The 20,767-nt window shown below is 47.3% G+C and overlaps 1 protein-coding gene across 2 annotated transcripts in view; it reads left to right on the forward strand.

Annotated features, from left to right (window-relative positions):
* Positions 1-277: 277 nt before the first annotated feature.
* Positions 278-20,767, forward strand: part of GLI2 (GLI family zinc finger 2) — a 252,688-nt gene continuing 232,198 nt past the window's right edge. For both annotated transcript variants that reach the window (XM_035305106.3, XM_035305109.3), the window contains exon 1: positions 278-692. The gene's annotated coding sequence lies outside the window, so the exon portion shown is untranslated. The remainder of the gene's footprint in view (positions 693-20,767) is intronic.

A 20,767-nucleotide genomic window follows, 5' to 3' on the forward strand; every position in this document is an offset into this window, starting at 1 on the left:
CATCTGACTTGAGTTAGCGACACACCCAACCCCCCACCTCGGCTTCTAAAAAAGTGTCGGAGATTGGCGCGTCCTCTTATTTCTTTCTCGAACTTTCCGTGTAGGTGCATTTTCTTTCCTAGGTGCTGGGTCGGGAGAGTCCCTGTGCGCCCCCTTTCGCCTGCCCTCCCCCTGGCGGCGTCCAGTCCCCCAGGGTTCCCCCGCGGGTAGCGGGCGGGTGAGCTGGGCCCGGGTGTGCCCGCACCGTGCGCGCGGGGGCGCTGCGCAGTCCGGCGACGCTGATGGATTGCAGGAGTGCCGGCGCTCGCCAGCCGAGGCAGCACGGCTCCGCGGACTTTTTTTCAAACTCCCATCAATGAGACTTCGAGGAGGAGCGGGCGGCGGCGGCGGTGACTGCGGACGCGGAGGAAGGCAAGAAACCGCGGGAGGAGCCGGAGGAAAGAGCGCGGGCCGCGCGGCGCGCCGAAGCCTCGGGGAGCAGCCTGCTCACCGGCGATAGGGGCTGCGGGGCGCCCGCCAGCCTCTCGGTCCCCTCTCCCGCCTGGCCCGCCCCGCCCGGGCTGGCAGGAGCTCCGGCACTAGGCAGCCCGCCGAGGGTCGCCGCGCCAGCCAAGGTGGGATGGGGGCCCACAGCCACCGCCCGGAGCCCGAGAGGCCACCTGCGTGCTAGAGGCAAACTTTTGTCTCCCTCGGTAAAGTTGCATTGGCCTTCTTTTGCTTGCTTTTCGTGGCAAAGCGCCTCCCACCTCGGCTGAGCGCGGGCCGACTGGGATGCTGCGCCGTCGCGGAGGGTCCCTCGGCCGGGTACCGGTGTCTCGGCCTTGGGGTCTGGGCGCCCGGACTCGAGGCTAGTGGGCGCGAGTCCACTTCGGGCTCTGGACTAGCAGGGCGGGGACGTAAGGAGGGTTCTGGGGCTTGGTTCGTGGCCCGGGGTCGATGTTGCACCCCCTCCATACTTGGGGGAGAGCGCCACTCTTCTGGGGGTGCACAGCGGGCCCGCCTTCGCGCGCGAGCCAGGGGCTGTTTTGTCGGGGGGTGGAGGGTGGGATCGGAGGCTGGGATGCTCCGAAGCTAGCGGAGATGGGCAGTGGGAGCGTGTTTGCGGGAGTGCTGAGCGCGGAGGGGCTGCAGCCAGCCACTTGAGAACTTCGAACTCCACTTCTCCGCGCTGCGCGTCCGGGAGCCCTGCCTTTCTTTCTTCCTTCCTCGCTCCTTCCTCCCCCTCGCCGGGCCCGGCCACCCCCTCCCCCTCTGCTGGGCTCTCCTCCTCTCCTGCCCTCCGCCCTGAGATCCGCTTGACTTCCCGAAGGGATCCGCACGTAATCCTTTGCCGGGTCCTCCGGTTACCCCCACCTCACTTTCATCCCTGCCCCCCCTGCTCATCGTCTCCCCCCACCGCCGACAATCTCTCAACAAGTATATTTGCTGAGGAATTTGAAAAATCCACTACTGCAACTTGATCTGTGTGTGATGGATGGGGAGAGGCGCGGAGAGAGTTGGGCGCCAATCCTATTAAGGGTTTAGAGAGGGGAGAGTTTTCCCGGGACGGGGCGGGGGCGGGGGCGGGGAGCGGGGAGCTGGGAGGGAGCGTGTGCTTGCGTGTGTGAGTGTGAGCGCGCCCGCCGCGCCGGGGAGCTGGGAGTCCACCCAGCTCGGCGTCTTTTCTGCCCGGCGGTAACTGCTGTCATTTCCTAGGAAACCCGACTTTTGAGGAGCGGGGAGCTAGGGATGGAGCCCGCGCGCCTCACCCTGGGTGACCGGTAGCTGAGGCTCTCGGGGACCTTCAATCTCCCCGCGGGGTGCCTCTCTCCACTACATTCTCTTTTGTGTAATTGTTCTGTGGCTCCTAGAGTTGATCCCAGCAGGAAAAGTAGACCTGTCCCTTGTGTCTGGTCCTGCGCCCTGGGGGTCTTGTAAGCAACCCTCGGTCCCCCGGCCCGGCCATTCGGCCCAGTGCACGACCTCTGGCACTGGCTTTGCGGCTCGGTGGCTGCGGCCGTGTCCCGGGCCCCTTCTCCACCGCCCTTGCCGGGCGTATGAAGGTTTAATCCCGACAGCTTCAGATAAAGGGAGCAGTTGTAAAACGCTCATAGGCTGTTTGCAGATGAGGCTCTGGGGGATGTAGGAGAATTTGAAAGTAAACGTTTCCCTCGCAAGCGGCATAAAATAGTGTTTAAACAAATATTGTATTGGCATGCTCAGGGGGCTCGGTGCCAAAAAGTAAAGTAAATAAACTGTGAAATCCAAAATATACAGCGGGGGAAGCGGAGGAATAGGCGGGCTTGTCACAGGCTTCTCTGATGAGACCAGTTTGTTCCAGCCACCTCACCTGCCAGCCTTCTCTCCGCCCATTTCCTTACCTTGCTGGGAGTTCCCTTGGCTGGGTTTCCCTGTGTGTGCCGGCAGGCTCTCCCCGGGCCTGGAGGCGGCTTTGCAGTTGCTCATTTGGGGGAAGCTCACCGTCTGGCTACCTGGGCCTGTCTCCGCAGGGAAGGGAGGGCATCCTGCCTATGCCTGGGTGCTTTGAGTTTGGAGACTATTTAGGCTTTTCCCAGCTTCTGGTCTGTGCTGGGGCAATCCTAGAATGTGGAATCCAGATGCATCAGGGGCCTTCTCTTTTTGACTGTGCTGCTGCTGCTTCTGCCTGTTTCTTAGTCGTTCTTGCTTTTGTTTTCTTAGACTTGCCGCTTCTCTTACAGGAAATTGTGGAGATGTTTTCTCTGGGATTCAAATATCCACTCAAACCCAGACATATGGAAAGCTGTCGCTTGTCTGATGAGTTTTAAAGTTAATTATATTTGGTAAGACTTAGGGTGGTTTTGTATTTCCCCTCTGCTTTGAGAAATATGCCAATTTCACGAAGCTATTTCGTGATTTTAGGGGGATTTAAGCTAAGAAAGGGAATATCCTGAATTTGGAAGAGGCCACCTGCTCAGGTGAACCAGCCTGCAGTTGGGCCAACATCTGAGTGGGAGATTGTGGTCGGAACAGTCTATTTGCAAAGCCACTTGGAGAGACTTAGAATGATAGGTAGAAAGAGCCTTCCGAGACAGGGCTGGGCTCCCAGGCTCACTGAGGTGAGACTGATGGAGATGGTTTTATCCTCTGTGGGAACTGATTTGATGGAATTTGCACAGGGTTCAGATTTCTTCAGCAGAGACTTCCGGGCTGCTCCCAAACTCACTCTGCTCTGGGCCTTGAAGGGAACCCTTGACTGGTGGCTTCCTTGAAGCTTGCATGGGGTTAGCAAGGCCCTTGTGGCCAGGCAGCCTTGGAATGGAGTGCCACTTCACTCTCAGGGATGCTCTGGTACGCTGGTGGGGAGAGCACAGAATGGAAAGTCAATCCTTTGAGTCGCTTGGTCAGAAGAGGGGGCCGGAGGGCTTCTGGTCAGCGGTTCATTGCCTGTCTGTGGGGGTCTTGGGGGATGTGTACTGTAGCTGGCTTGTTTGCACTGCAGACTGAAAAATACACAAATACTTCAAGCTTTTTGTACTCCTACAAGTGCCCTGTACACACTGCAGCCCCTGGGGCTGGATTAGCAAACCAGGGATTCAACAGGCAGGCAGACAAAATTGGATATTTGCCTAATAAACACCCTTCTTCCATCTTCCCCGCCCACCGCAGTGTATCCCAGGGGAAACTTCACTCCACAGATGCCAGCAGATTCCTTTAAATGGGACTCGGAGGTTGTCATGTGCACTTTGAAAGCCTGTGTGACCCCCTTACACCCAGCTGGCTTGTTAAAGCCTAGAATCGGAGTCCTACATCCTTGTGTACTCTCTGGGTAAGGCAGCTGGCATTTTCCCGGGGAAAGTGTGTTCAGCCTGGCTTCCTTTCATCTGCCTGGCGCTTGCTGGCGGGAGGTGGAGCAAACCAGCCTTGTTTCTTGAAGGCTGTGGGGAGAAGAAAGGGGTTCTACCTGGGCCAGAGCCTGTTTCCTACTGCATGAGGGGCAGCCAGGCCAGGTGGACCATGCTGTGGACAGTTGCAGCTGTTCCCGCTGGGCCAGGGTCCTTTGAAAAGGAACCCGGGGGAACACTTCCCCCTTTCTTCTTTTCAGTAAGTGTCAGAGGCATGGACAAGTGAAACACGTGAAGAATGCCAAAGAGAGAAACAGTGTTCTCAGATTCCAGAAAATTCAGAGGCAGAATCGGTGCTTGTACCAACAACCAGAATGTACAGCGGTTTCTGTGGCTCCTGGACTTCTAAAGAAACTGGGGAGGAAAAGCTGCTAATTGTTTCCTCAGGCTTGTTTAACAGAGTTGAGAAAGGGTCAACCAACACTGATGTTTGACAGAGTCCTTTGAAAAAGAGTGACACCTTCGACACTTTCCTGGTTTTCAAATAAACACACAACACCCGATTCAACATTAATCATTTTCTCTAAAATTAATTTGAAGATTTGCTGTGGAATATCAAGAATTAAAAAAAAAGCAATCATGATTATTATTAGGTTTAGAGGATGACAAAAGCATCCTTAACCCACAAAACTGTATTTAAAACCAGGGAAAATGCACAGGTAACAGTATATTTTCTGCGTGTTTAATATCTTATTTCCCCCAATTCTTTCATCAGCACAGTAATTTTCAATAATCCTGTTTGTGTTGTTTCTGGTTTCTTAAAATACATACACATGGGGGAAAGTAAGTAACTCATTTAAGATGTGACCAGCAGTACTTATTAAACTGTTTTTGGGATTTGGGTTTAAATTGAATAATGTTTTGTGTGTGTGCTTGCACATGTGTGTTGTAAAAAAAAAAAAAAAAACCAGGTTGCTGCAAAGTGTTTTCACTGTGAGTGCCGGGTTTCAGCTATTAGCATAAGAAAAAAAGTTTTAGTGTGCTTGCCATTGTCTTGAATGAAGAGTTCAGCAAAGGGAAGGAAAGCCGAAAAAGGGTGATGGTCCATTGAGATTCTTCAGCAGCCCCGAGCTCGTCATCTGTCTCTGAAATCTGTGATCGGATATCACTTTTATCTCGCTTTTCCATTCTCTGGCCTTTTTCACACATTCACTTTTGTCAAAGTTTATTGATTATGTTTTCTTCTCTTCAAATCTGTGGAAAATTTAATGAACCAAAAACAGCAGTGAAATAAAGGGGACTTTTTTATTCATTAGCACGGGATTGGGATTGATTTCCCCTCTTTCGGCAGCCGAGGGCCCCAGGCCTCCTGCAGGCAGCGAGGGGGAGGAGGGAGGGTGGCCCTGCTGCAGGCTGAGGCGGGGACTCCACAGGCCTGTGGCCTCCAGGCTGAGCACCCGCGCAGCCCTGAACTCCTGTCCCAAGTGAACTCTGAAAGCTTGTCCGCGATGGCTGTGCGGGTTGAGCCTGAATGCAACCACGCCGCAGCCCCCACACACCATGTTCTCCTGCGTCCTGGCTCAGTGGGCTTGGGGTGAAGTGGGGGCGGGGGGGTGTTTGTATTTCTCGGACTTACAAACCATTTGAGTGCTGGGCCTTCCCTGGGACACAGTTAAGTATCTCCCTTCCTCCAGACCCAGCTCAAACCTGTAATTAAGCAAAGCCCCTGATGTGATTACGCTTTGCTGACTCGGCGGGGTTTGGAGCCATTCCCTCTAGGAAACGGTGAACTCTTGCTCTTCCCAGAGGCTTCCTGGGCAGCTTGTGGTGCACGTCTATTGTACACATGTCCCCTGTATTCCTCTCTCTTCCTCTCCCTTCAGCCATCCGTCCTTTCTTTCTTTTTCTTTCTGCTTCCCCCTTTCTCTCATTTGTCCCGCCCCAATCCCCGCTTCTCTCTTGGTCTCTCTCTCGGTTCTCTCTCCCAGTCTCCTTTCTCACCCCCTCCGTTTCCTCCTCCTCCTTCTCCCTCTCTTTTGCATCTCTTCCCATCTTTTCCCACTTCCCCCTCCCGTTCCCTCCGCCCCCTCCCCGCCCCCGCAGTCTGGTCCTTCCCCTCCCTCCACGCCGGCTTTTCCGCCCGGCGGAGCGCTGGCGGGCGAGGCCGCGTGTGCGGGCGGCGCCGACCGTGCCGCGGCCGGCGAACATTCCGTGCCCCGAGCGCCCCGGGTCCGCGGCCGCGGCCCTCCCACCTGCGCGCCGACCTGGTTTGCAGTTTCCGAACAATGGCCACATTGTGGCGGCCGCACACCGGCCGCCGCTGGCGAGTGGCTGGAGGCCGGACCCTGCTCGTGGCGAGTCGGGAAGAAAGCCAGCGGGTCAGGTCCCCACGGCCGCGCCCAGAGCGCGCGAGCTGCTCCCAGCCGCGAAGGGCGCGGGTTCGGAAGGGCGCCCCGGGGCTTCCTCGCCCCCTACTTCCCATTGGCTCGCCCTCGTGCCCGCTTCCCCAGGCTCCTAGTTGCCTTTACAGTTGGCGGAGTGAATGAGTGCGCTCCACGGGAGCCTGGGGAGAGGGAGGCCCCGGGACCAAACTTTTGGTGGCGTCTGAAACTTTTTCTGTACGGCATCTGCAGAGGGTAATCACGAAGGCCGCCTTCTCCCCTGTTCCCTCCCGGCGACGGAAAGGAAGGGTGGTCCTCTCTTTCTTTCGTCTTGACCTGTAGGGATTCGAAACCTCTTAGCGCTCAAAAAGAAAGATCTTTGAATGCCTGATGTTAAAAGAGCATCCCTGGGTCCAAGATAGCCCCTTCAGCAAACGCTTAGCAATGCTGCTTTGTGTGCTGGACAATGCAGTAAGTCAGCCAGACTTTTGAGCCACATTTATAAGGAACTGTAAGGGCCGCTCAAGTACACTTGTGCTAAGTTGAATTGATTGAAATTTAATGGCGGTTAGTGGCGATGAATGGTAATGATTTTCCAGCGTATCTTTGGCATACTTGACATTAATAACTGGAGTGTGTGTGTACGCACGTCGAGAGCCCGCCACACACGTGAGGCCGTAGCATTATTCATTTCCGAGATGCCAGCCCTTTCTCTCCTCAAATCCTTTTCCTTCTCAGCATAATTCAGTTGTCAGGATGACTTTTTTTTAACAAAAAGGAAAGAGGGAAAGAGAAAAATCTTTCTCCATCGAGCACGTACATCATGTCAACATAATTTTGAGCTCATGATTTCTTTTCAGTTCCTACATAAATCAGCTTCTAATATACAGAATGTGATGAATTTGTTTTAGCTGCCATCATGAATTAATGTTATGCAAATAGAAGCTTTGCAGGTGAAATGATTTACTTAATAATTTCAACTTCTAATATTTAAACTCATTCATTATAATGGAGTTAAAAAAACAAGTTCATATTTTTAAACCTGAGATGGGGAGATTAGTATGCAAGTATTTGCAGCGCAGTCAGCCCTTGATGACCAGAAAATACCTCTTAATTTGTTGATTCTCTGGGAATCTGCAGCTCACCATGCCATGGCCTAAGGAGCAGGGGTTACAAGACTTACCAAGTTTTTCTGGTGGGGACACAAATGCATTTACATAATTCCATCGCGACCATCAATGTACCATATCCAGTGGGTCTGAACTGGCTCTGCTTTGGTAACCAAGGAAGGCTTCCCATTTGAACTGGTCTTGAAGAATAAGTGTAACTGCCAGGTAGAGAACGGAAAGGGCTCTGATGTGCTGCTGCCTCCCTGCTCCCCTTCCTGCTTCTTTGTCCTTTGCTAGTTAAGACCATCTTAACACTGTAATTCCAGGGCTTTGGGAGGCTGAGGTGGGAGGATTGCTCAAGGCCAGGAGTTTGAGGCCATCCTGGGCAACATAGTGAGACCCTGTCTCTACAAAATGGTAATAATAAAAGAGACTATCTTAAGAGCCAGTCATTAAATACCTGCCTGTGAAGGTGACCCTGGTGTAGGAAGTTGGGGCAGAGGACTACCTGGATAACTGCTAGGAAGACTTTCTTACATATTTTATCTTTTCACGCTATTTTCCTCTGGAAGTTGAGGAAGAGCACAAGAGTGCTAGATGGCTGAAGTATAAAGATAATTAGCCTGAACCCCTTGGAGTTATCCCCAGGGACAGGGAGACCCAGTCACTCAATAGCTGGGTGACCCTGTGTAAGTTACTTTGCCTCTCTCTGGGGAGGGGGGGCTTGGTAGATGTCATCTCTCAGGTCCTCCCAGCTTCAAAACCCTCTGAGCTAGCACACCCTGCCCACAGGACAGCCGTCTCTAAGAGTCAGAGAGCAGGTAGGATGGGAGGATCAGAGTGTGGAGAAAGGGAGGGTCTTGGGTACCCTCTGGGGACAGTCAGGTGCCTCTCAAGGAATATGTCCTTCCTCCCCTTGATGGCTACTCTTCCTAGCCAGCCACTGTGCTCAAGTACCTCTGGGATGTGGTCACAGGGTCAGTGTAGATGGAGGTGTCCTTGAGGACATTGGCAGAGAGCTGGAAGCCTGTGATGGTCTTTGCAGACTTTCCTGAAGGCTGAAGATCAGTGAAGGAAGGGCTGACACATAAATTTGTCTTGGATCTCTGAAGATGATAAGGGTGGAGTTTTTACTTCACTTCTCAAAAAATTGAGGTCGTTGCGTCTGATGACAGGTTGAAGGCCCATCACTCAGGCATTTCTGCAGACAGCTGTGGGTTGTGCTGTCATGATACATTGCGTGTGTCCAGGCGGTGACAGTATATTTAGGGCTGGCCCTCGCTGTCTATGGAGATCAAGGTGAGGGGACATCTCTGGTGCTCTTGGGCTTGAGAGTATGCATGTGTTGCTTTGTTTATGTAGTGAAAAAAATTGGACTCAGTAGCTACTCAGTTACTTCTGTACTTTTCAGGTATGTGAATCAAGAGTTGGAATAGGATTGTAGGGTTTTAATGTAATTCAGGTACATTCATCTGCAGATGTAGTACATAATGTAGTAATTTACATACACAGTGTAGTATGTTGGATTACCCTTCCTGCTGTTCAGTGTGAATGAGGGATGTGTGACATGTATATTTATGCTGATAGACATTTATATGGCTACTACTTTACCAGATTCCTTTAGGATTAGATTTCTTTCTTCTCCTAAAATGTGCTTGTACCCAAGAACTAGAAATTAATAGAGGCACATCTGAGAATAAGGCCGAAAAGGCCTCCTGGATGGGATTCAGGTGGGAAGTTTGTTAAATCATATTCGGAATCTTAGGTTGCCCAGGGAGAACCCACTGAGTGAGAATTCCTGCAGAGTGAGTCCAGGAATCTGCATTTTATCCAGGATTTTCAGGGAGGGGTGATGAGGAAGAATGTCTTTTTGCTATCATGTCTCAGTTCTGGGACAGTCCAGGACTGGATTTTCAGCCAATTGCAGGGTTTGCAGCTGCCTGGACAGCTGTTGAGGCAAGGAAACTAGCTGAAAACAGAGATGCTTCTGCTCAACACCGCTCTGAGAAGTGGGCTTTAGGGCAGGGTCTCTGTTTCACAGGACAGTGGCGGAGATAGTAAGGTGGCTCTGGTGGTTACTTGCTTTTGCTGGCCCCCAGGAGAAACGAGAGTATATGAAGTCAACATCTTGCTTTATGTGCTGTAGGTTCTGTCCCAAGTGTCCCTGGGATGTCTCCTTTCTTTTTCCGTGTAAGGAATTGCAGCGCCATTAGGATGGCCGTTTCATTGTTTTGTGGCTGAAGTGGGACCAGTTTGGCATTGGACAGTTTGAGTAGGTCTTCTGGAAGTTTGACCCACGGAGATAGATTGTTGGCTAGGGGTGGAGTTGCAGGAGAGGAAACTGTGGTGGCATCAGGCCTGGGAGCTTGAAGGAGCCTGCCCTGAGGGCGAGCAGAGCCCTAACTCATGATCAGGGGCCTGGTATGGGCCTTTCCTGTCACTGCTGTCCCGCAGGCCTTGGAGACCTGGGCTCTTCCACACCTGCAGCTGTGACCATGTGGGGTGGCTTTTGGGGCTTTGATTCGTACAGTTCTGCACTGCAGGCTTCATTTGCTTGATGCTAAGTTACAAGTACACTTGGGCCAGGACTTCAAGAGCGCGTGGAAGAACACATGGGAAACATTCGAAATTGTGATGTGGGTGGGTCCTCGTCCACCCAGCAGCTGGCTCACCTGGTGGCCATGTGGTGGGATTTGCTGGTCTGAAGAGGCTCAGGATTCCTTCTGTCCACATTTTTGCAGTTCTTCTGCTCAGGTAGACATGTACAGCATATTGCAGGCTCTTGCTGGCACTGGGGGCCCCATGAGAAGGGAAGTGGAATGTGGGCTGGTGCCATTTCCATCTCCTCTGGGTCTCTGGTGTGCAAGACCTGGGTGCCCCAGCCTTCTGCAGGTGCAGGCCTCAGCCCCTAAGCCTGCAGGGCCCTGGCACCCGGCCCAGCTGTTTTACCAACAGCAGCTGAGGCCCCATGATCCAGGGCATTGCTTCTTCAGTGCTATCTTCCTCCATCTTCATGGGGCCACCTTGCATGGGTGGTCAGTGGATGAGCAGGAAAAGCTGGAGGGGGGTCAGCTTACAAAAGACTGACAGCTCCTTTGGGAGCCCCGGTTGGCTGGACTCCTGGATCCCAAACCTGTACTGGTGGTGGTGGAAGGCCTGTTCTCATGCTTACAGTGATTGTAGCAGTGAGAAGCATAGCTCCCAGAGCAGTGCCGGGCTGTGGGCATCAGTAAGGCAGCCTTGCGGAGCACCTGTGTCCCCCTCGAGCTGCACCCCCATGAAGCTGCCCAGCTACTTGCCCAGCCAGAAAGTAGAGAGCCTAAGAGAAGCCTGGGTCTCTCCGCTCCAAGGCTAGCCCTCTCCTGCTGTGGACGCCTTGGTTTCCCCCATGGCCCAGGCCCGGCCTATTCCTCTTTCTTCTGCTTCTGTTTCCTTGGGTTTTCCTTTATTTATGTTTGAAGATCCATGTCTTTGCTGGGCTCTGGTCTCTGTATTCAAGGTCTGGACTCTGGCTTAGCTCTTGGTTTCAAGCACACCTCTTTCTCCTGATGTAAAAATATTGAAAACAGCAGCAAAACATTATTTGCCCCCTAAGATCTTAAAACTAAGACATGCCTCTATACTGAAAATGTAAAATAGGAGAGGCAGAAAAGGGAAAATTTGGTTAAATTTTCTGCCAGTCTCTGTTTTTTAATAAAAATTTCTTTTACTCTATCCTTTCTTACAAAGTTGAGGTTACTTTACTACAGCCTGGTAACTCCTGATTTAGTTAATGTTAATCATGGACAGCTTTCCCGTTAATAATGATTTTTATTAGTGTGATTTTTGTTAGCTACGTAATATCCTTTTGTCTGCCTCGCTCATGTTTTATCATCTGTATACCATTGTGGATTTAGGTTGTTTCTACTCTTTGTTATTATAGACAATAATGGGATAGACATCCTTGAATATGAATGTTTACCTGAAATTCTCTTTCTTTAAGTAGATTCCCGAAAGTGGAATAACTTAGCTAGAGTATTTGGACAGCTGTTTTTCAGGCCCTTGTTTGGCCTTAATGGAGTTCCAGCAGTATGTACCAGCTTTTGGGAAGAGATGGGAGGTGCTAGCTAGAGGTTTTCAGAACAGTATGCACAAATCAATGTAAGATCATTATTGAGTGCCTTCTGCATGCTCAGACATGTGCAAGTCACTTGCAAAATAGGGCCTCAATTTGCGGATGGGTAAGCAGGGCCTCAGAGACACTGGCGAGTCTCTATGTTCACCTGGGCAGTGGGGGCAGAGCTCTGAACAGAGGCAGGTTTGCTGACCCCCAAGCCAGGACCCTCTCCCTGAGCTGGCTCCTGAGTGCTGCCCTTGGGGCAGCTGGTTTGTCTCATGCATGGACTATAGCACTGATTCTCAACTGGGCAGTGTCTGCAGGGGCCATCTGACCTGTCCAGAGACAGTTTTGGTTGTTACAACTAGGGGAATGCTGTTGGTATTTAGTGGGTAGAGGCCAGGGTTGCTGCTAAGCATCTATAAACCACAGGCAGCCCATGACAAAGAATTTTGCAGCCCAAATGTCAGCAGTGCTGCTCTCCAGAAACCCTGAGTGGAGCACATCAGAGGGGACCCCTCCCCTGCTGACACAACAGGACTCTGCCACTGGGGCTTCCCAGGGCCTCCGACAGCGGGGCTGTCAAAGCAGGCAGCAGTACTTTGTTCAAACCTAGTTCTCACACCAGGCTGGAAATCTTAAACCTTCTTTTCTGTGCCTTGAATTTGAAACAGTGTGGCAGGTGCCATCAAGAGGAATTCCTTGTGTAATCCATCAGTCAATCAGCCGGCACTTACGAGAACATCTGTTATGTGCCCGGCACTTACTAAGCTCACAGCTGTAGGCACACCTTGCTAACTTGGTTGTGGAGCCAGCAGTCTCTGAAATCCCAGCAGGTTTCTCAAATGTGCATCTTCCTCCTTCTTGCCTAGGAGGGAGCCTACTGTAGGAAAGGCATGATCTCGAAAGGCATAGAGGAGCGGGAATTGCCCCAAACTGTTTTCCCCAAGACCCTGGATAGGTCTGTTTTCCTGGCTCCAGGCTGACAAGTTTCCCACTTCACAATGAATTTTGTGTTGAGCTACACCTTGCAGCTACTAGACAGAGAATGCAGCGTCCTGTCAGTATAACAAAAAGCCCCAGAGTGAAGGCATTGGACAGTGGCTCCTTTAATTAACCAGTGTGCCTCAGCAGTTTGGAAGGCTTTCTCCAAAAGAGGGCCCGACTGGGTCTTCCAGGAGGAGGACTTTGCCAGTGGAGGGGTGAGGGAAGGAAGGGCAGTCTGGGCAGAGGACCTCACAGGGCAAGCACTGGACAGGGTGTGGCATTTCTGGAGTCTCTTGTTTGTGGGAGGGTCAGTGTGGGGTTGCCTCCAACGGGCAGCTTTGTAGTCCCCCAGATAACTCCTCTGACTTATTGCCTACCCATGGTTTAGCTTCAGGTCATGGGACATACATGTGCAGAGGGCCCAGGTTCTTCCTGAGGCCGGAACATTCGGGATCCTGATGTGCAGCAACATGATTGATTATCAGCTTTGCCTTTTCATTCTCCCCCTCTTGGGTTTGGGCTGACTCAGTTTCTAAAGTTGTATCTTTCTGTCTGGTGGGTGGTGGTTCTCAGAATGCTCTCCACTATGCTCTCCAGGCAAGATTGTAGATTGAGATTAAGATTATAGGGATCTTGCATCCATCCATCCATCCTCAATTCATCATCATCCATCTATCCATCTATTCATTCATCAATTCATCTACCCATTCATCGATCCATCTACCCATTCATCCATCCATCTGCCCATCCATCCATCCATCTGCCTATCTATCTATCCATCCATCCCCCCACCCACCCATTCATCTATCGTACATTCATTGACTACAAGGATTTTAAAGGCCTTTGCTATTGGTCCTTCCTCCCCATCCATGAAGCCAAGGGCCATGCCCCCTATAAAGTCTTTTCTTCCACAGCCCTAGGCGTTCACTTGTCTCTGGGGTTTCCCTTGGTTATAACACTCACTAATACTGTCGTGCTGTTGTCTGTTTATTTGTGCTTAACAAATGTTTGCTTATAAATAAATTTTAGGAAATGTTTCAATGGGAGAAAATGGCATTTGTTCCATTTTTTTTGACATTAACCAGGTTGTCTCCAGATTGACCTCCTTGATTTGAGAAAGCAAGCACAATTGTTAATTAGTGATTAGTTTTAATATAGCAGAGTTGTATTTTTTTAAAATCTAAGCATGTATTATAGATCATTTGGGCCCCACACATAATCTCGTTGTACAATATTCTTATGCCCTTTGGAGGGAACTTACGTGGGAGGCAGGATGTTTTGGTGGATGAGGAATTGGAAACTTGGCGAGATAACCGGAGTTCCAGGCTGGCTTTGCCTGTGAGTTAACGTGAGACCTCAGGAGGCAGGCCGTTGTGCCTCTCTGGGCCTCTCTCTCCTTGTTCATTTCTCAGGACAGATCTTTTCTAGGACTCTGTAAACGTGACAGTCAGAGCCTGGGATCACAGTTCTCTGCTCATGAGTACAGAGGGTTATATTTGGAGTTTTCAGACTCATTGACAGTCATTTCACTGATGAACTTGAATAAGGCAGCAGCCCCTGACCTTAGTAGTCCCTTGGGAAGTGCTCATGTCTTTAAATGCTGTTGCATTTTAGGCCTCCAAGGGGGCCTTGGGGACCAAGTGTCACATCAGCCACCACCGCTAGGTATAGGACATGTGTTGTGTGGTCGTTAACAGCCTGAATGCAGTCAGTATTATCACTAGCATTTTACAGATGCCAGCGAGGCTTTGTGATTTTATTTTACGATTATAGTGATCTTGCATTCATCATCCATTCATCTCTCCAGCCATCCATCTATCCTTATTGGAGTTGCTTTAAGTTCCAAAGTTAGAACATCAACGTCACAGCTCCCTCTGCTCCCTGGGGTCGGTTTCTCATCCACCCGGATATCCACAGGGACATGAGGCTCCGCCATATCCTCTGGAGGGAGGGCAGGACACAGGCTTTGTCTCAGCAGAGATGTCCTCTGCCTGGGTGGCCCCATGTGGCCCTGTTGTCAGTCTCAGCCCCTCCCACCCCATGAGGAGGTCCACTCACTTGTCCCTTCTGTGTTCCCAGCTGTCCGAGGGAGGCCTGAGGCTAGTCCTTTCCCAGGCTAGCTCACCACCTGCCTTTTTTGGGAAAGTTTGGGTGCTGTGCTTCCACACGAGCCAGCAGGACATTAGTTAGGCCCCAGGGCTAGTGCTCCCTCGAGGGGTACTGTCCAGGTGTGGCACAGCCATTGGGAAGGGACAGGTGCATCAGCCCATTTGTTGGGAAGATTCTGTGGAGCAAGGGGCTCAGAGCAGGCGCCAGAGACAGACTGTAAATCCAGCTCTGGGCTGCCATTTTCTTATCTGTAAAATAAGGGTGACTCTGAGACCCATCTCAGGTTGGGTTGGAAGTGAAAGAGTTAGTATGAGACAAGTACCTGGTACACAGTAAGCGCACAGTCAATCTTGGTTATTATTATGAAAAAGGCAGTCTGTGTGGGCACGATATGTTTGGCAGCTACCACTCTAGTGACTCATTTGGGCTCTTGTTGAGCAAAATCCTCATTCTCATTTAGCACGCTCCTCGTTTACACCATAGTTCCCATCTCCCTGGGCCGTAACAACTCAGTTTCTGCCAAAAGACACCCTGGCAGGGAGCAGAGCCTACCCTTCCCAGAACCTGGATACTTCTGTGCCCTTTTCTGTGGCCTGGAAAGGGGTCCGTTGTTTAGCAGGGAGTGCTTCTAAGAGGTGCCTGGTACAGCATCTTACCTTTGTCACCTTCATGCGGCTGGAGGCTACACTGGGCCTGAGGGTGATGGCCCGGTACCACCTGCCTCTGCCTTGCTCTGCAGAGGCCCCTCTGAAGCTGGCCTTCCAGCCAGATCCCTCCTGAAGCCAGGACGGTGGCCCCCAACCCCTGGACCTGCTCCAGCTGTGGAGGCTGCTGCCGGTTGGGGAAGGTACACATGGAGTCATGGGGGTACTGACTGTGTGGCTCCCACATGGCCAACCCTCTGCAGCTGCTCAATGTGAATTCTGAAGGATAGGACAGCTGGAAAGGGTCCCGGAAGGATCCCTTGCCCAAAATTGGCCTTTTCCCATCTTTACCCCAACTTAGGGATCATCATGGCCCAAATATTAAAATAACATTTGTTCTTCTAGATTTTTTTTGTTCTGTTTTGTTTTTTGGGTGTGTTTAATTCTAGTCTTTTTTTTCTTCTGTGATTATTTGTCCTCTCCACCTTCTCCTCTTTCCCTGAAACTTTAGAGATTTTAGATTGTGTGGTTTACAGTTTTGCATCCTGTACTTTTTACTTAATACTTTTTGATAAGTGTCTGTTGTAGCCCTGTCAAAATGATTACTCTATTTTGGACATAAAAACTAATTTTTCTCTATCATAAGTAATTATTCTCCAGACACCCTTGTATGTAAATATTCTCAGATTATTAGTATGCATAACTTTCTCTTTTAAATAAAAACAGATCCTTTATAAAATAATTATGAAAAAATTCCTTTAAAGAGGAAAGAAGCCGTTCTGGACTCCAGGCCCACGTTGGTGTTGCCTGTGGGTAATGCCCTCGCATCGTGGTGAGTTCCTTCTCGGCCTTTCTCTGTGTTTCTGCGTACCTTCTGCGCTCTTGGGATCACAGCACAGATAGTGTTTTGCGATCTACTTTCTTCACTTAACACTGTATCAGTGTGTATGTGTTCCCACAGATATGTCTGGCCACATTCTTTGAATACATTTCCAGAGGTAGAATTCTCGATCAAAGGGGATATCATGTTTAAGGCTCTTTATTCATATTTCTGGGCAAGTGATATAAAAATGTAACTACTCCAGGGGAAGGCAGCCCATGAAGCCAGTTTGTTTCTGATGCAAACGTAATAAAGATACAAAAGGTTAAACATTCAGAAATGTCTAGTGTTGAGTGAGCAGGACCCCCACTATAAAGAACCACTGATAGTGAGTATGCCTGTATCTCTACCATTTCTCGGTTGATATAGACCAGTGTTTTATTTTCAGCATTTATTTTTACACCAGTGGGATCATACTACTACAGGGCTCAGCAGTTTGCTTTCTTTGTGGCTATGGTTATTTAGCAATTGTCTTGGCATTCTATTCGGTGTGTACATATATATGTATATATACACACATATATCTATATATGTAGATCATATATAAAATGAGTCAACCTCACTCATTTTATTTCTTGCCTATTTAATTTTTATTTACATTTATTTATTTATTGAATACTAACATATCTACACGGTTAATAATTTCAGAAAGCATGACGGTTATACATACATTATAAAGTATTCCTACCACTGCTGTAGCCCAGCCACCCAAGACCTATCAAGGATGCTAGTTTTTGTGTATCCTTCCTGAAATAAGTTTTGTGCAAGTGGCATGGAAATGAATATAAAATCCCTTTTTTTAAATACACAAATGGAAGCGTATTTTACAGCCTGTATTGGAACCTGCCTTTTTCACTCACCTTTTGGTGTGAGCACATAAACGCCCATTCCATGTGCCTGCGGAGGGTACCACTGTATTGAACCATCGGTTATTTAGGAGCTACTGATGAACATTTGCCACGATAAGAAGGTTGCATTGAATAACCTTATGTCATTTCACATACGTGAATATATCATTGTGGATAAATTCCTAGAACTTCTGGGTGTAAAACTTCTGGGTATAAGGAAGGGGTGGGTTTTTTCCTCTACTTTTTTTTTTTTTTTTTAAGATAGAATCTTGCTCTGTCACCCAGACTGGAGAGTGCAGTGGCACGACCTTGGCTCACGGCAACCTCTGCCTCCTGGGTTCACGCGATTCTCCAGCCTCAGCCTCCCAAGTAGCTGGGATTACAAATGCCCACCGGCACACCCAGCTAATTTTTGTATTTTTAGTAGCGACAGGGTTTCGCCATGTTGGCTAGGCTAGTTTTGAATCCCTGACTTTAGGTGATCCACCCGCCTCGGGCCTCCCAAAGTGTGCTGGGATTACAGGTGTGAGCCACCTCGCCTGGCCTCTCTACATATTTTAATCTTTGCAACTTGATAGAAGAAAAAAATCTGGTTGTTTCAATTTTCATTTTTTAAGCATCAGTAATATGAAATATTTAAATACTTTATTTTCCATTGTATTTCCCTGTGTGTTTATTAGCTGCTTGTGTTTCTTAGTAATTTTTGTTAAAATTTTCATTTTTCAGCATCAGTAATATTTAATATTTAAATACTTTAGTTTCCATTATATTTCCCTGTGTGTTTATTAGCTGTGTGTGTTTCTTGGCAATTTTTCCATCAGTGTCTTTGTTTTTTCTTAAAAGTTTGTATGTTTCCCATAAATTAAAGCTATTTCCTCAGCTTCTCACACATTACATACATTTTTTTCCTTTGCTATCTTTATTAAAATAGTTTTTTATTTTTATAAATTTAAGGGGTACAAGTGCAGTGTCGTTATGTGGATATATTGCGCAGTGGTGAAGTCTGAGATTTTAATGTGACCATCACCAGATAGGGTACATTGTACCCATTAGGCAATTTCTTATGAGGGTGGGTGTTTTTGTACTTTAGACAGATATTGGTAAATCACTTTCCATAGAAGTTTACACTCCCACCAGCAAGGTACAAGAATGCTTATCTGCCCAAATCCACATCAGTAGGGAGGATTATCAAACTTGTTGATCCTTGCCAATCTGATAGTTGGAAGAGAAACTAAGTTTCAGCAGAGTTTTTAAAAAATGTACAGTTTGATAAAGTTTTACTTACGTGTGCAGACCATCACGACAATCAAGATAATGGACATATCCATTATTCACAGAAGCTACCTCATGCCCCTCTGTAATCTGTCCCCGACCCCATCCCCTGGCCTTCTTTGGCAACCACTGATCTGCTTTCTGTCATTTTCTGGAGCTTATGAAAGTGGAACCATATAGGATGTACTCATTTTTGTGTGGCTTCTTTCGCTCACCACAATTATGTTGGAATTCATCCATGTTGCTGCACTTGTCAATAGTTCATTCATTTTTATTGCTGAGTAGTATTTCATTATATGGATATACCATAGTTTGTTTATCCAGATGCCTGTTGATGGACATTTAGGTTTTTTCCTGTTTCGGGCTGTTACATGTGAGGCTACTTTGACCATTTCTGTTTTTAGTCATTGTATGGGCATATGCTTTCCTTTTCTCTTGGGTAAACATTGAGGAGTAGAATGCCTGGATCATATGATAGGTGTGTATGGGTCAGAGGGATGGTATATTGAACTTTTTAAGTAACCAAAAAACTGTTTAACAAAGCAGCTGTACCATTTTATATTCCCACCAATTGTATATGAGAGTTCCATTTCTATCACATTGTAGGCAGCAGTTGGAATAGTCAGTCTTTCGAATTTTAGCCACTTCTATAGGTGCACAGTGATATTGTGGTCTTAGTTTTCGTTTTCTTAATGACCAGTGATATGATTCTTTTGGTGTGCTTTATTGCCATCTGCATATTGCCTTTAGTGAAAAGTCTTTTGCTCAAATTTTTTTTAACATGGGTTGGTTGTTTTCTTATTACTCAGTTTTGAGAATTCTTTTTATATTTTGAATAGAAGTCTTTTGCAAATATCCCAGCCAGTGGCTTATCTTTTCATTTTCTTAACCGTGTCTTTTGTACACTAAACACTTTTAGTTTTGATGAACTTGAGTTTATCAAATGTTTCTTTTATAGAACATGCATTTGGAATTGTATCTAAGAAGTATTTGCCTAAATTGAAGTAACAAAGATTTCTCGTATGTTTTCTTAGAAGTATTATATTAAAGTTTTAGGTTTTAGATTTAATATATGATATATATTAAATTGTTAATATTTCTGTAGAGTACAAAGTATGTATCAAAGTTCTTTTACAAAATTGCTTCAGCACCACTTGTTGAAAAGATTGTTCTGTCTACGTCAAGTTGCCTTTGCGACTTTGTAAAAATCTGTTTCCCATATATGTGTGGGCCTATTCTGGACTTTCCCTTCTCTTTTTTTGATCTATTTGTGTATATTGACAGGGACATCATACTTTCTTGGTTATTGTTGCTTTTTAACAAGACTTGAAGTCAGGTAGCTTAGCTCTGTAAGTTTTCTTTTTCAGAGTTTGCGTTCTAGGTCCTTTGCATTTTAATATGAATTGTGGAATCATCTTGGCAATCTCTCCAAAAACTCTGCTTTTAAGATTTTGATTGTGATTGTGGTGAATATAGATACATTTGGAGAGAATTGACATCTTAATAATGTTGAATAATCCCATGAACAAGGTAGGTCCTTCCATTTATTTACTTCTTCACATTCTCCCAACAACTTTTCATCATTTTTAGTGTAAAAGTACTGTACATCTTTTTTCAGATTTATTCTAAGATATTTTATGTTTTTTGATACTGTTATAAGTGTTATTTTAAAATTTCAGTTGGCTAAGATTAAAGAATATAATTGGTTTGTGTACATTGCTCTTATATCCTGCTTTTTTGTAGAGGTGATCAGATTTTATACATGAACGGTTATGTTATCAGTGAATACAGCTAGTTTTACTTCTTCCTCTATAATCTGAATGCCTTTTATTTAGTATTTTGCCTTTCACTGACTAGAACTTGTAGTACAACGTTGCCTAGAGGTGGTGAGAGTTGTCATCCTTGTCTTATTTTGATCTTAGATTGGATAACATAATAAATTTCATTAATTGGTTTTCAACTGTTAAAACAATTCTTCAAAATTTCCTTTGCGTATTTCAAATCTTTGTTATTAGGTACATAGATGTTTAGGATTATTATGTCCTTTTAATGAATGAACTCCTTTGTCGTGGTATCAAATGACTTTGTCATCTCTGCTAATATTCCTTGCTCTGGCTGCTTTTATGATTTTCTGTGGGTTTGTTGTTTATTAAATTTGGAAAATTTTTAGCCTTTATGTCTTTAAATATTTCTTCTTTCTATCCTTTATGTTCCATGTCTCCTTTGGGGACTCCAGTTACATGTATATTAGGCAGCTTGAGGTTGTCCCAGAAGCTCATATGCTCTTTTCTAATTGTTTTCCTCTGTTTATAATACTGGATAGTTTTTATTGCTGTTTCTTCAAGTTCACAGATCTGTTTTCTTCAGTGTCTATCTACTACCAATTCCATTTAGTGTATTTTTCATCTCTAGAAGTTTGATTGGGTCTTTTTATACCTTTCATGTCTTCATTTAACTTTTTGTGGAGATAGGAATTCAGTTATAACTACTGTTTTCATGTGCTCATCTGCCAACTCTAACATTTGTACCTGCTCTGGCTCAGTTTTGATTGATGTTTGTTTTCCTCGTGTACTTTTCTGCCTTTTTATTTTTATTTTTTGGCATGTCTGGTCATCTTTGATGGATGCTAGAATATTTT

Source organism: Callithrix jacchus, chromosome 6, assembly GCF_049354715.1.
Source record: "Callithrix jacchus isolate 240 chromosome 6, calJac240_pri, whole genome shotgun sequence".
In the NCBI taxonomy this organism is placed as follows: Eukaryota; Metazoa; Chordata; class Mammalia; order Primates; family Cebidae; genus Callithrix; species Callithrix jacchus.